We start from the raw sequence: 12,301 nt of genomic DNA on the forward strand, positions 1-12,301 counted from the left end.
CGGGGTCTGGCCCCACTGCCTCGAGGGCAGATGCCAAAGAGAAGAGGAGGTGGGAAAGGGCGGGAAGTAGGGGGGTGTGGGAAGATGGGGACCCGGCGGCTCCGGGCCGAGTGGGAGGGACGGTCCCGGGTGGGGAGCCCGGACCCGCCGGCTCTGTGGGTCTGAAGCCAGGACCCTGGGGGGATCCACTGCGCAGACCGCAGGGGGTTCCGCCCCGGGCGCCCTCGTGTCCTGCTCTGTCCGCACAAGGGTGAGGCCGTGGGGACCCCCGGCCCACGAGGGTGCGCGTTTGCACCCGAGGCTGCGGTGGCACTGGCGGGGCAGAGCCTTCCAAGCTGTGACAGAGTCCCAACGGGGGATGCCGCGTCCCCAGGGCCACCTGCCGGGGTACACGCGGGTGAAACTGAAGATCAGAGGAGACTTTATTCGAAGTCTGTAGGAGTCTGCACTCAGCTAGTCATGTTGTCCAAATACCTGTTTGATGCACAAAGTGCAGCTTTGCTAGTGCTTGAATTCACACGTATCTTTATGCTTCTCTATGATAATTACTTGCTCTCCGAATAAACCGCGAACATTTCCCCAGCACTGTCACGCCACCTCCAGCAGGAAGTCTTTTACACTCCAGTGGGGTTTTCTTGTGTGGCATTTGGGGGCAACTCCAAATTTCGCATTTCTGTCTCAAAAGAGGGCTCTGGGGCACCTCCCCAGGGGCAGCAGTTACCAGCGGTGGATGCAGTGAACTTCTGCCTCAAAGCAGCCGTGCTCCACAGAACAGGATTGTCCCTAAGCCTCCAGCTCCAATAATCAATGTTCATGAAGGTGGGGACTAAAATGATTACCTTGAATCAACTCATATGCAAACTCTCTGCTGTGCTTTCCAGGATAGGATGGGGCAAAGTGGAATTCTCAGACCGCGTTGGCTTACCCCATGCATCCATCCCTTCTAATGTCTCCATTATGTCATGATAATTCTTGTTGACCTGGTGATAATACATTGACACAATGTTGCAAGTTTGATTACCTACGATTATCAGAAACTAGAAAGCCATTCTGAGCCCTTGCTTCTCTCAATGGGAATGAAATGGAAGAACATAAAGTAACAGTCACTTTGGCCTGAGAAATGCACAAAAAGAAATGCCAGTCATTGCACGGTGTATCCCCGTGTGAGAGAAGAGATTTGGAGGCCAGGAGCCATGGCGGAATTTATTTCGGCTGCTCTCCCCTATTGAGGTCATTAATAAGAACTGATTTAAAGATGCTTTGTAACTCTGCAAATGCCGACTCGAGGTATTCATGTTATCTGTTTTGATAGCCTGATAAAACACAGGGAAATACGTTGTTGGAATCCTTGCTTTTCTCTTTTGGAAACTGACAAGTAATGAACAAGATGCATTGTTGAATTATTGGCAGGAATTTCTGTAATGACTATTCTATACTCCTTTTTTATGGACTATATTAAGGGTGTGTTATACATGTTTTGGGAAGTAGATGAATCAAAGTTTTTTCATATGTCATATGTCACATTATCAAAAATTTGGTCTATATTACGAAAGCATCAGGAACAGGGATTGTTTTCTCTTGAAAATATAGCTTATGCCGCACAGGGACTTAGAACATCATCAAAACCCAAAGCGGAGCCTGACAGCATGTTCATTTCCTAGTGTAAGCTGTCTCATAGTATTTGCAAAAGATCGTATTAGTCCTGCCACAGAAAGCAATCAAGCTTATTACCCATGACCAGAGTCCGAATCCATTTTTGTTCAAGCAAACAGGTTTTACTGTATTGACATGATGAGGATAACCAGTCAAGGACATTTAAAAACCTGAAAGGAGCAAAGGAGAGGTGGAAAACCACGCTGTGGCGTTTCTTAAACCACCATGTTGGGCTGGCAATACCATCCGCTCCATCTCTTCATATTCAGTAAGAAATCTGAGGCCAGTAGTTTGACCACGACCCTATTATTTTTTAGCTTTGGTTGAAAGACCAAGTGGCCCAAACGTTAGGTGAGCGGTGGTGCGAATGGTAGTTCAAAACAGTTCAAATGCTAGACAAATACAGGCTGGGAGCCCAATCTGGATTCTGGAAAATCCTAACAGTCCTTCTGCCATGTCACTAAGAAGAGAGCGTTGTTAGCCATCCTCTGGAAGTGCAGAGAGTTTCATTTTCTCTATACAAAGTTGCCAGTGCCTTGTTTAAGGTGGTGATTTGTCCTCCCATCTGGACATTGTTGGTTCAAAGCAGAGGACTGACTGGCTACACTCGGAAGAAAATCATTCTTACCTGTCTCTTTGAACCCAGGAATAGAAAATGACCAAGGAGCACATCCAAGTCGGGTGTCATGTCTGCCCCCACTGGGTAGGGCATGTAGCACCGGAACAGGTACAGAAGTGTGCTCAGAGTTCAGGTTAATCTGGTCTCAGCCTTCCGGAAACTGACATCACCTTAATTTTACATCTTCCGCGAAAACACCTTAGTGTTTGGTCTGTAGTGGGGATGCCGATGTGGTGTCTATAGAAGTTAGAGTTTTTGTTACTGACCCCTTTCAGGCAAGTCCAAGGTACAGGAAAATCAGGCTCGTGGCAGCTGGCACAGATACCGTGAGCGGAGTGAGAACCACCTAGAGCATTGTGTGTGTGTGTTTTAAGGCAATTTCAAAACTGCTTCACAAGTTCACAAAGTTGTCACCCTCAATTTGGGTTAAGAAAGTTAACAGTGTTTTCTCTGCTGAAGGTGTTTTCTCTTATACCATGACTGTTGGCCAAAATCAAACTTCAACCCAGGCACCTACAGTCACCACTGAGACTCTACATCATCTGCAAAGAAAATGCACAAACTTGCTCCCTTGTAGGATTCTTCAAAAGCGTATAACGAAGCTTGCGTGTTACGCCCCTTGATGTGACTTTTGAAGACGTTATGAAATGTTAAATGCCTCATTCTGTGTGAATTTGCTGTTGCTGTTTTGTGATACAAAATAAACTTCCTTGGGATTGTTTTGCTTTTTTTCACTGAACCTTCTCCAACCAAAGCCAACTTCAGCCCTTGGTAAACGGTAAACTTGCAGATAGTTACTGACCTTAAAATTAGTTTTTAAAAGACCATATGTATGAATCATAGTGGAGCTTTGTAGATGAGACAGTGTTGCCTTTCCCTTCCCTTGAATGAGAAAACGGAGTTTTGATTGCCCAGTTGGAATCCTCATGGATTGCAGATCTGTCTTCACTTTCTTGGGTGCCACCTCCCCCCTTTTTTTAGTCCTTACATTTGGTTTTTCAAGGTTTCTTTTGAAACCTTGTCATTAGAAATGTGTAATACAAATTTCCAATAGTCTTCACTTTCATGTTTTCTGTTCAGCGATTTGTTGGTCTTAAATGCTCACTGGAGAGAGCTGTCCAGCACTGTATCCAAGAATGTTGTTTAATGACACCTGACAGGTGCATTGCGTTCAAGAGTCAGTTTGAGACACCGATAGTGGCACCCCAGGCCGGGAGCTCATCCGTTGCTGCATTTGGGTCAGCTATGGAAAATGTTGAGAAGGGGCAGTCGGTGGGGGGCAGGTGTTACCCACCAATCAGCAGAAACCAACTCACACCTCCTCCAAGTCCCAACGCTGAGGAAAGCAAACATATTTATAAGAAAATGAGCTGTTATTCCAGAAGGGAGAATGCCGTGCTCACTCACTGCTCTCGGTGAATTGCCAGTTTCTACGATCCAAACCAATTCATTTTATTTTTTCAAACAAATTCAGGAAGAATGACCCTGAGTGTTGCGCAGAGTGCCATCTTTCCTTCCATAGCATCCCCTCCCTCCCATCTCTACCTGCCAACACTTTGGGGGACGAAATAAGAGAATCCCGATTATGTACAGTATAAATTGTATTATATTTTTTGTACTTATGTTTTATGTAAATAGTTTGTCTCATGCAATTGTATGTGAGCATTGAAATAAATCCTACCATTTAGGAAACAGTTTAGCGCAATTCTTCTTCGCATAGCCGCAAAGTCTCCGTGCTCCCGGATGTGCTAAGGCGTGACAGCTCCTTGGAGGGTTCCATCAGAGTGAGACTGGACAGCCTTCTGCAGAAATCCCCTATCAAGCTCCTGTTTGTTCTGCAGATCCTCAGGCGTCTTGAGTGGTGGCCGAGACTGGCCCCACCAGCCTCACGATGGTTCTGTGATACAGTCAAGAAGCGTTAGCAATGTTTCTATGGGTAATGGGACATATGTGACAAGGAAAGCCAATCAGGGTTTTAATTTATTAGGAGTTGGTGTCAGATCCTGTGGAAGGTTAATTTGTTAAGTTATATTCATCTCTCCAGCACACCATATTCCGTTATTTCTTGCATAAAACAAGACTTTTCTAGAATGAACTGCTGACTGTCAGTTAGCATGAGCACAGAAGATGCATGGCCCAGGAAGCCCACTCTGTTGAGTGAAAGCCACATTTCATATTTCATTATTCATGATCCTGTTACCTCTTTCTTTCTCAACTTTTCAATACACAGTTGAACAACACAGGGGTCAGGGACACTGACGTCAGCAGTTGAAAATCCGCATATAACTTTTGACCCTCCTCCCCCCCCCCGTAAAAAACAACTAATAGCTTACTGTTGACCTTACCAATAGCAGAAAGTCGACTAACACATGTATTTTTTATGTTGTATGCATTATATACTTTATTCTTATAATAAAGTAAGCTCGAGATAAGAAAGTGTTATTAAGAAAATCATAAGAGAAAATTTACATTTACAGTCCTTTTCCATGTTAATAAAAAATAAAAATCATGCATACATTGTTCAACAGCCAACTCTTTGTATGCGTGTATATATATGCATGTACATACATAATATACACACACGTATAGACAAAATATGCATAATTTCATATGTATGTATAATTTTGAATTGACTAAAACGCTGAAAAAGCCCATTTAGTATGGAGGCCAAAATTAACATAATAAAATAAAAACATATAGTGAAGCATGTTATAATGATTAAGCTGTTCTTAACCACAGGTAATGAAATAATTACTGTTTAAGTTTTTTAAATCTGTATTTGCCCTGATCACTCAGGCTGCCCGCACGCTTAAAAGACCTCACTCCTATTGCAAGGTTGGACGCCTGTTAGTGCTAAAAGAGTCCCAGAAGAAGAATTTCTTAAAGCTTCTCTGGGAGGTCTGTTCTCCCCCAGTTGAGCTTGTTGACAGTCAAAGTGGTTATCAGCTCTGGCTGCATGTTATCTGGGGAGTTTTTTGTTTTGGGCTTTGTTTTTGTTTTTAATAAATATCACCCAGACTCCATCCCCGACCAATTCAGTTGGATTCTAAGCATCTCTATTCTATGAAATATTAAAATTTTAAAGCATCCCTTAAAGAACCTACATTTGGCGGTCAGTTTAGAAAGCGAGGGAGATAAACAAGTGCTGTGCCACAATTTTCTTTCTTGTGATTGTTTTCTAGAATCTTCGTGTTTATAGAGATCCATTCTGCGCAATCTCACACGTGCTTATGTGTCCAGCTTTTCTTTTCAGGGTCTACTTCATTCTTAACAAAATAAGATTGAAACACGATTTAAAGTACTGTTTTGGATCCATTTGAAATATATAATGTAAATTTCCATTTAAAGTGTCTCCTGGCACCCAGCTTGTCAAGAATAAGCAGAAATGATTGAACTTCCTGACTACCCGACTATAGCTATTTAATGTAAAAGGAAATTATCTTTTAAACAATACCCATAATACGGGGCGCCTGGGTGGCGCAGTCGGTTAAGCGTCCGACTTCAGCCAGGTCACGATCTCGCGGTCCGTGAGTTCGAGCCCCGCGTCGGGCTCTGGGCTGATGGCTCAGAGCCTGGAGCCTGTTTCCGATTCTGTGTCTCCCTCTCTCTCTGCCCCTCCCCCGTTCATGCTCTGTCTCTCTCTGTCCCAAAAATAAAAATAAACGTTGAAAAAAAAAATTTAAAAAAAAATAAACAATACCCATAATAGTATTATTTTCCTGGAATTACACTTGGTTTATCTTTACAGCAGGTATGATTTTGTTTATAAAATGAATAGCTAACATGGCTATTCTCTCATTAATCAGCTTGGCATAAGTTTTCTTAGGAAGCATTTGAAGCCCTCACCTCACCGCTGCAATCACAGAGCCAGAACCGAAACAAGATGGCATTTGATAAACAACTGTGTGTTTTGGTTGGTTCAGAGTTCATAAGGCCAGCCACCAAAGGCATAACAGAATAAGTGAAGTCCAAAAGTCACCCTTGTAAAATCATTCCTCACACAATATACAGAATTATAAGTGGTCATCTCTAGTTTGAAAAGCTTCTATTAATGTTTTGAAAATGAGTCTCACTGTAGAGACAGAGAAGGCTTTGCTGAATTACTGTTTTCCAATCGTGATGGATATAGGCTGAATTTGGGATTGTGGAAGAGTCAATTGTTCATCACGGTAGCGGTTTCAGAGGCCATCTTTCCTCAGAAAAGTTAGGAGTGGTGAGGACAGTAAATGCCCAACCACAGTTCTCTTCCCCTTCAATTTCCTCCCACGCCTTCACCTCACAATTGCTGTCACTCCCTGTTTCCTGCTAACAGATGCTCCTTACAGGATCTGTGTGCCCTCTGAGATCATGTGTCCCCTGGTCGACATGCCTCGCCGTTCCCTGAGAGAAGGAAGGTGGCGGCCACATCAAGTCACGAGGAAAATCCTGTCAGGAAGATATCCAGGCAGCGATGCCCAAACAGCCCTTCAGAAAGTGGATTCAAGGCAACCCTACAGCTCACAGGACCCCTTCACCCAGCACCTCAAAACACACCATTCTCCTTTGTGACTTCCTCGATAATTTTATCCCCCTTCCTCTGTTTCTTTCCTCACTAGAAGTTCCTCACTAGAAGCTCACTAGAAGAATCTAAGTTTTGTGAAAGAGTGGAGTTTTTGAGTGTGAGGTTAACTTTAGGAGAAAGTGGTGAAGTCCCCTCATTTGACAGAGAGGAAAGGATGCCCTGAGGACCCCAGCAGGTGCAGCAGAGACACAGGTTCAAACCTGGCTTGGCAACTCCCCACCAAGAGTGCTTTCCACCCCAGCCTCAATCTCTTCAGACTTCCCTTCACCTGGAAAAAACTAAGTGAATTTCTTACTCCTGCTGAGAATCTCAGTCATCACCTTTAATAACTACGAGCTCTTTAAGAGAATGTTTCACGGTGTACATTTATCCAACTCCCTCTGCTCAAGCAGTGTCCTGATTCTGCATGTAGGGGGCCTTCCCATTGTTATTCTAGAATCTAGACATAATCTAAAAATAAACAAGACAGAACAAGACATTAGCAAGTTTGCACACAATTGGAAATCACACGATACTCCACCATTGGGCTCAAAGAGGGGGATGAAATGACGGATGGTGTACATGTCAAGATCTGTTCTCTCAAGTGCCTTGTGTCTTCTGTGGAGACAGAAGTATAAGGAGGTAAATGCACGAGGTCAGGGAGGACACAGCACATACTCCCTTTCAAAGAGGTCATCATCACCTTGTATTGAAGATTTGGTGGCCCCAAATCTGCTTAGAAAATGGAGGAGGGGGAGACACGCATATAGGCTTTGCTTCCTGTCTTCCTTCTCCTCACCCAGCTTCCTAGATCTTCAACCTGCCCCCAAGGAAATAACAATCTGTTTCTGGTTCGTCCCTTTCCTGAGACCAGAATACATTATGAGGTCCAGGCTTGGTGGGCCTTTCTCAGAAGAAAACGAAGGTGTCCTCCCACGAATCTTGGCAGTTATAATTCAACAACATAATTAATTGACACATGTTCTATCCCTTCTGAGTTTGGATAAACGAGACCTGGTGTTTTAAGCCAGTGAGTCCCATAAATAGGGAAAATGCTCATTCTGCTTGAAGACAGCCAAGCAGCCTCTTTTTAGCAATGGTTAGCCTGCTGATGGGGAACCATCCCACCACAACTGAACATTACTGTGCTGAGTAACTAATAAGATTTGTGTAAAAGTGACACAATTTGGGCTTATCATTCTCCTCTTTTTGTAAGGCATGTTGTTGCCCATACCTGCAACTAATTAAGCCATGATTCTTTGGAAATAGTCGTTAAACCAGACACTTAACAAAGATTGAAAAGTAAGGGTAAATTACAAATATTTTGCTGGAACACCTGGTATACTCGGAAAGGAGGTAACCTGGATAGAGGAGAAAATTGGAAAAGGTGACTGTGAAGATTCTAACTGAATCTTTTGTTTGTTTTTCCTCCTAAGGTAGGCAGGTAGGGAACAAACAAAGGACAGAAACCAGCCCAAGGATCACTCTTTCATCTCATTCGGTGCATACAGACTTTTAGTTGCTCTGCTTTTCTTTTTGGAAAATGTAATACCTGCTTCTGAATGCCTTTCGAGAAACCAATAAATTGTTTTGTTTTTCTAATTTATGTCAATGGTACAAACCATTTGACTGTAACCAGTCAAATGTAACCAGTTTCGGTTATAGACCAAAACATGGAAATGAACAATGGAGATTGTACCTGTGTTCCCAAAGTAAGAATTCTACATCTTTTATGTAATTTTTCTAAAGGTTTTTAAAGTGTTGAGTTATTACACCTTAATGATAATAAAAAAGGGGGGGGTTGAGATTATTTAGGTCTATTTTCCTCAAAATACACGAAGGGCTGACAGCAAGATAAAGTACTATCCAGTGCAGGCTGGCATGATGGATTTCTGTAGGGTCTGTAGTTGTTTTGCTTTTAAAGGAGGTTGTTGTGTTTAAAGACTCTGAGCACAAATTTCTAAATCATACAGATGATATGAACTCTGCTGATTTTCATACTTGTTAAAAAAATCAGAATTCAGAAATTAGATGATGCTGTACATTTATCACCAATTGATTAGCTAAGTCCAAAAACACAGCCCGTACTTCAGAATCTAAGTACCTCTCATCTTGATTTCCACTTTGGTCATCAAATCAAACTGTGGAAAACACGATTCACTACTTTTATCTAACATTTCAAATACCATCAATTCATCATAGAAAATTGCTAAAGAAATTTAGTCTGTCAGTTCCAGAAAAACGTGAAAATAGATATTGGTCTTTTCCCGTTATAGAAACAGTAGTTCTAAGTCATTTATATACCTTCTAGTCTTTAAAAAAATTTTTTTAACATTTATTTCTGAGACACAGAGACAGAGCACGAGTGGGGGAGGGGCAGAGAGAGACAGAGACACAGAATCCGAAGCAGGCCCCGGACTCTGAGCTGTCAGCACAGAACCAGACATGGGGCTTGAACTCACAAACTGCAGGATTGTGACCTGAGCTGAAGTCGGACCTTTAACCAACTGAGCCACCCAGGCGCCCTGTTTTTTTTTTTTCTTTTTTTTCCCCCATTGAAGATTATGTTCTTTAGAATTTAAGAAAGCTTGCTGTTTATCTCCCTTGGAGTTTTGATCAGTTGAGAAGGAAGGGCACTAAGACAGGATAGTACTGATCCTGGTAGGCAATGGAAGGGATGGGCCAAGATATCTGAGCTGCACAGGGAAGGACCTATCAACAGGCATAAGCTGATAGGAATAAAAGAAATGTTGGATGAATGCCCAGAACTGAGGCTCCCAGATATCACTGAGTGTACTGCCACTCCTCAGGATTCCCCAGTGACCACCGAGGGATTGTCCACTCCTTAAACCTCACAGTCCTTCCCTCTCTTGTCCCCCATCCTCGCCCTCCTCCTCTCTGGCTTCCTCCCCTTTCCTGCCCCCTCACCTCTGTATTCTGCCACATTGAAATAAACAAATGTTCTTGTAGTAGGTCGGCTCAGTCAGGGAGCTGTGTTATGATCAATCATAAGATCTGGGATGACAGTGAGGCGGCATCACCTTCACCAGAAGGTTCTCCAGTTTGCCGGGGTCATGAGATACAGTCTAAATTAGGCCTCGTCCTCTCTGGGGTGCCCTCCCTTAGAAACCTTCCAAGCGGATCAGCTTCCTTCTGTCTCTCTTCAATGTGCTTTCCTGGTCAGCCCTAAGCTGCGACCATCACTCGGGGCCTGGTGCCAGTGCTTTTGTTGGCAAGGTTAAAAGCAGAAATCCAACCTGGGAGGAGGGGAGGAGCGGGCCCGACTGAGGATTCACCTTTACCCCTCAGAACTTGTGAGACCTGTGTCCAAATGCTGTCAGCTCAGGCGGTGTGGGCAGCAGCTCCTTCTTGAGCAGTCCAGCATGCTGTATGTATGGTCCTCAGTCTCCTCCAGTTGTGCTGACACAGTGTGACAGAGAATGACATCGCCGTCAGGGATGGGTACTGCATGATCCCACAGCTGTCCTAAGGCAGCTCCACATGGGAATTCCGGTCTACTGGATACATCTTCAAGACACATGGACCACAGAGAAAGTAATTGGAGCTTTGCTTATGGATATTTCCCAATTTAACAGCCTCTAATACTTCAGTTTCCAGAGTGAAATGGGAATGTCATGTCTTGGGTAAGAAATCGAAAGGGCCTTCTTTAGCTTCACTCTGGGACAAGTTCCCATCATTATGGCCATGACCCAGCTTAACAGCAGGGTTGTTACACACCAGCTAGCTGTGTGTATGTTGGGTGACCAGATGTCCACCTAGTGTACACGTTCTTTGATGAACAAACTCTAAAGACCAACATGCATGCCCTGGGAGTTGTTCTACAAATCTCGAAAATGGGCATCCAAAGGTGTGGTGTTTGTTTGAGAATTGCCAATTCAGCGAGGAATGGAACACTGGAAGAAAAGAGAGTCTGAAATGAGCGTGAGTCCAGTGGACGGGTTAGTTTTGACCTCTAATGCCAGGGGGAGCAAGAGAAAACTAACAAGAAAGAAAACCAAGTAAAATCTTAGCCAACACAGATTTAATAAAGTGGAAACATTGAGAATGCTGATTTTTCTAAAACTAATATATCACTGAACTTCTGACGCTGACGTAGTGGCTGAGGGAAGCTCAGGAGACAGCATGTTTTTGGGCACACACCATTTTCTAGATTTGAAAGACTTTTGTGAACTCCCTCATAAGAGACTAAGGAAGATGCAATCCACATAGTGATAGACAAGAAAACTGTTTATTTTAAACAGGTCTGTGAGGGAGAAACCATATCTGACTGGATGGCCAGTTCCTAGAGCACATAGTTAACAGTGACAGGTCACTGGTGTCAGCATGACAGGCGGTATCATTGCATTCTCCGATGACCTGAGAGAGGGGACAGGTTTCAGGTGGTCAAACCTGCTGAGGGCACAAAGTGTTTAAGCCTGAAAGGACCAAGGGAGAAGAAGAAAATGGCTCCCTGAAACCCGGTAGGTCATAATCCAGGGAACCCGTAGGCGATTGCAAAATAACCATATGTGTTATTGCTCTTGGAAGGCATCTTCTAAGCTGTGTGCCAGGCTGGGGAGTCTCCCATCAGTTCAACCTCCCGGAAGAAGCTGTCAGCTTCAACCTCACCGAGGCTGACATATGGTGGCATCTGGGAATGTGTGTCTGTGGTTAGGACTAGGGTTGTACTGGAAAAGAATGATATAGAAAAAATGTCAAATGTTGGGAGCAAGACCGCCCCCATCCGTGATGAGGTCCATGTCTGCCTCTGCCTCTGAGTGGTTTTCGGCCCTGAATAAAACTGTGGGAATTTGAAAAACAACTTGTACCAGCGAAGTCCCGGGAGCAGTAGAGGTGGAGACACATCGAAAGTCTCAGCTTGATGTGAGAATACAACCTTGTGTCTGATTCTGCCAACTTAGCTGTTATGGACCGAAGGCTTCTTTCTCCCCCACCCAAACTCATTTATTGAAGCCATAACCTCCAGTGAGACTGTATCAGGAGATGGTTCCTGGAAGGAAATAATTAACGAGTTCATAACTGTGGGGATCTGATCCCACAGAATTAGTGTTCCTATTAGAAGAGACACCAGAGAACTCTCTCGCTCTCTGCACATTCACTGAGGAGAGGCCATGAGAGGACACAGTGACGAGGTGGCCAGGCAGCCAGGAAGAGAGTCCTCACCAGAAACCAAATTTGCTGGCACCTTGATCTTGGACTTCTGGCCTCCAGACCTTAAGAATGTCTTTTGTTTAACAGCCCCCCCCCACCCCCCAGCCTATGCTATTTTGTTATGGCACCAGAGCAAGATAACTGACCAGACTGGAAAAAGATGCTGGAAAGCTCCTAGCTTGAGGTATGTTAAGAGAGGCCACTGAGTCCATTCAAACATGAAGACTTTTATTAGTTCAGGAGTAACAGTGATGAAACATAGGGAAAAACATTCAGTTTTCTGCCCTCCGAAAGTTCACGATGCAAGGGGAGAGAGG

Source organism: Lynx rufus, unplaced genomic scaffold (genome assembly GCF_022079265.1).
Source record: "Lynx rufus isolate CCGP_SWC_20201006 ecotype Redwood Valley unplaced genomic scaffold, mLynRuf1.p SCAF_1, whole genome shotgun sequence".
Lineage (NCBI taxonomy): Eukaryota > Metazoa > Chordata > Mammalia > Carnivora > Felidae > Lynx > Lynx rufus.